Consider the following 4,247-nt stretch of genomic DNA (forward strand, 5'->3'; position numbering starts at 1 on the left):
AGAGGGGAAGAGACAAAATCTCCATCCGTCCGTTGCCAAATGAATGTTCTTCTTTCTTCCCGGGAACACGACGGCCTGTTCCCCTGCATCTATCTCTCGCTCTCGCTTTCTTTTTTCCATTGAATTGTGCAGAACATGGGTGACGAGCGAGCCCGGCGCCGAATACCAGCAGCCCACCGGCCAAGTGCAGTGCACATCTACATCACCATGTTTTCAGCACACTTACACATTCCTTGACTAGCTCACTTTCTTTTTCAAGTGAAAGAGAAGCCATGGTTTGCTGCTCTCTTTAATTACTTTGTTAATCTCGTTTGGTTAACATGCTAGATTAGGGCTCTTTCGCAAACAAAAAAGGGGGGGTTAGGTTAGGGGCTTAGGGCTCACATGAGAAGATTAGCCAATGAGTACACTAAGCACCAGACAGTAGAATCTACCATGTTTTCAAGGAGTAGGTGGTAGAATGCCTTCTACAGAAATATCTTCAGTTCAGCAAACTGAACTGCAGCCATGTCTTCGGGTCTTCAGCCTTTGGGAGATGTGGAAGCACCGGAACGCGGTCGTGTTCGATAACGCCTCTCCTTCGATGCGTTCTACGGCTCATCATGAACACCGGGAAGGAATGGTCCTTGCAGGGTTCTTTCGTAGCGATGTGAGCGCTTGGTTAGCTAGAGTGGACAGGCGGGTGCGCGGGGAGATGTAGTTTTTTGTTTTCCGCCTCTGGCCTTTGCCCCTATTCGGGCTGTAGCGTGTAACTCCGCGGACGGGTATTCTTCTACCCTCTCCTTTCTATCAATAGATGATACGCATACTCGTGCGTATTCCACAAAAAAATTGTAGGGTCTTCAGAGCTACTAACTGATATCGCGGCCATGCGTGGTACAAGTGTCAAAATAGCTAGCATGATCAGCTCATAAATCTAAATATGTCATGTGCACTTGGTAGAACAGTTTTTTTGACGCTGACTTGGTAGAACAGTCAGCAGAACGTGTACAAAGTACAAACAGGCTTTTCGAGATTAACTTCTATTCGCAGGTCAATGCGGCAGAGCGTAGGGGTAGAAGAACTTCCGAGCTACAGAAGATCTCCATGAAAAAGAAGGATAGTAAATGAAACTTAACCCTTGTTCATCACCAAAGGACAGTTCAGAACACAACAGTAGATGCTATAATTTGGTGGTTGAAGCATTTCATTACTAAACCTCAAGTATTATATAGAGTAGAGACAAATCTCAAGTATTCTAGAGAGAAGAGACAAATCTTTGTTCTTGTCTAATGTTCATCTAGGGAACTGGAGAAGCCGCTCCCCTGCATCCTTTTGCATTTAATTTAAGCAGAACATGGGTGATGAACTGACGGCCAGCGATCATGAGCGGCTAAATGCATTGCATTCTCAGACATTGCTTTCAAACAGAGCTTCCCTCATTGACTATCTTTTCTAGGTACAACGGAACCCATAACTTCTCTCTTGTTAACCTTGGAAGGTTAGCCTGTTAGGTTTAGTTTGCTAATGAGAAATGGCTACATGTATTGAGAAATTGTGTACCTTTTCTAAAAAAATTGAGAAATTGTGTAACCTCTTTTGATAACTGGTTTCTGAGGAAGCATGATATGTCCCAAATAGAAACTCTATTGGCATTGCAGAAAAGGTAGCATGTGTGCTAGTATGGCTGGTACGAGAGGAAGTGAGGTAGATATTGATGAAAGGCTTGTCCATAATATAGCTTATGTGATTCTTTTTGACTGAATCGACAAAAAATATGTACCTTTTGCTTTCAGGACTGTAATAAGCGTAGAGAAGATGCTGGCATAGCAGCATAAGTTGATCCAAGACCCTCAAATCTGAAAATGGTGGTGCATGCTGATCAAGTTAACTCCAGTTATTTGGCCAGCTAGTCCACTGATTGCCATTCATGTTTAACCGGCAGCGCGGGAATGCTTTATTGGGGACTTCTTTGACTTCATAGTGCACTCCTACCCAGAAACCTCCCAATTTCACCAAGCACCTTTGCTTTTAAATTGACATTCTGAAGAAGCAGGAACAATGTGTTGCTCATAAAATTCAGCTGCACCTTCTGTAAGCTACTGCAGAGAGCAAGTCACAACAATAAAATGCGCATTAGTAGTTACTGCAATTTTACATGGTATACTCGGCTAGAGGCCATGGGGGTGATAAAATTTTATCCTAGGTTGTTATAAGAGCTAAGAAGTGTCAAGTATGTGCATTCCTGTCAGAAAAAAGAGATCAGGTAAACTTAACTAAATGGATGGCTTCACATCATCACAGATACACAACAGAGCTAAATGTTGATATGTCTGCATTAACACACAAAGGAATTGTTTAAAACACACGTATGATCAGCATAAGTACGTAGAAAATGCACATATCGCACTCTTAACAAGAAATACATGTTCGATAAAAAACTGATAAGAAGAAAGTACAACTGATGAGTTTTGCACGGAACAGTAAACAAGAACAAGGACATGAGGTTGCTGTTCTCCCTTGAACAGAATGAAACTGTTCAAAGAGACCATCAGATAGACCACTGGTTGCCTAAAGGATCTATTAGACACCATGAAATTCCTAAAGCAGTCAAATGTCATTAGGTTGCAGATGTCCCAAATGTGACACTACATTTGCTGCATGACTGAAAACTCTAAAAACCACACCACAGTAACATGGGGAAAGCCCAACGACGGAGCTCGTTGAACAAGCGTGAAGGGCAGCGCTTCTTACGCTATGTGATCACAGAAATAGATAGTGGAGTAGGCAAGCTAGGTTTGATGTATCAATTCCAATTGTCAACTCTGTCAAACCATGATCAGACAGTTGGTATCCTATATCAAGCCAACATGTTCCCTCTTCCTCAATCACTTGTTCATTGTTCAGTTAATCATAACTTGATGACATAAATGCTAGAACAGAACTGTACACTATTCCAATTTGATCCTCCTTAACAGGTGACAGTTGGAATGGTGTCGGTGGTTGGCCTCCTATCTGTAGTACATCATATAAGCCTTGCCCTCTTTCAGTTGATGCATAGCCATGATATATTCCAACCGAGGCAGATGCCCAAACAGTCCACTTGCTGCCTGTAAAGTGTATTAGTCACAGGTCAACATGATAGAGATCATAAGCGACATATGATATAAACTCTATTGTATGCAGCTAACAGGAATCCCACAAACATATCATCTTGCGTTGTTAAATACAGATCAGCAAGTGTAGGCCGTAGGATTTTACGCTGAAGACAATGCAAACACAAAAGAATTCTAATCATGAGCTAGACACAACAAGAGCACCCCAGCATAGCAAGAAAATTCAGAACTGGTGCTCATCCTATGCAAGTTGCAACTGGTAGGATAACACAAGATGTACCTCACCAATAGACAATAGATTGTTTCATATGTATTCTTGAGGTGATGCCCATGCTTCCTTTAGGTGAACTCCAGAACTACAACAACTGCTAACAGATACCGTCCATAGGCAATAGATAAGATTGTTTCATATGTATTCTTGAGGTGATGTCATGTCTGAATACCCGAGAATATGAACATTTTCCGAAGATTGGTGGCCACAGTAGCTTGATCTTTGTCTTCTCTTGAGAGTACTCAGACAGTGACCAGGGTCTTGGCCAGATCATCTGCCTTCGCCGCTGACCTTTACCTTCGTCACAGTTTCCACGAGCTGCGGCACTTCGTCAAATAACATGTGCACCGCGGCCACATCACGGACGTTGTCACGCACCGGAACAACCACGAATGACATTGTGGGGTCGGAGAAGACATGGACGAGCCGCACGGCAGTGGAAGGAGGCACACCGAGAGACAATGCTCGCAGCAGCCCACTGGCATCATCGTCCTTCGAGCATTCCGTCGAGCACCTGGTGGGCATCGGCGTGTCAAGCTTGAAGGACAGGGAATGGCTGCAGAAGCGGAGGTTTCGGCCGTCGGAAAGGACTCTGACGGTGACATTACGGACGTAGATGCGACAACCGGGGCCAGTGACACGACCCTTCCGGTGCCGTGGTCAGGATGGGACCTCGAGCATGTAGTGGCCGCCGGGGCGCGAGGGCAAGGTTGATGGCGTCGGCGCCATGGAAGGCGTCACTACCCCCGAGGCGGAGAGCTCGAAGGAGGTGTTGGTGGTGGTCATGAACGGGGTTGGTGCTGCAGGAGGGGGCAACGGGGTCGCCGCCCGGCGTGCTCAGCTCGCACACCATTTCAGTTTGCCTCGCGACAGTGTGACAA

The sequence above is a fragment of the Triticum dicoccoides genome, chromosome 1B, assembly GCF_002162155.2.
Source record: "Triticum dicoccoides isolate Atlit2015 ecotype Zavitan chromosome 1B, WEW_v2.0, whole genome shotgun sequence".
Classification (NCBI taxonomy): domain Eukaryota; kingdom Viridiplantae; phylum Streptophyta; class Magnoliopsida; order Poales; family Poaceae; genus Triticum; species Triticum dicoccoides.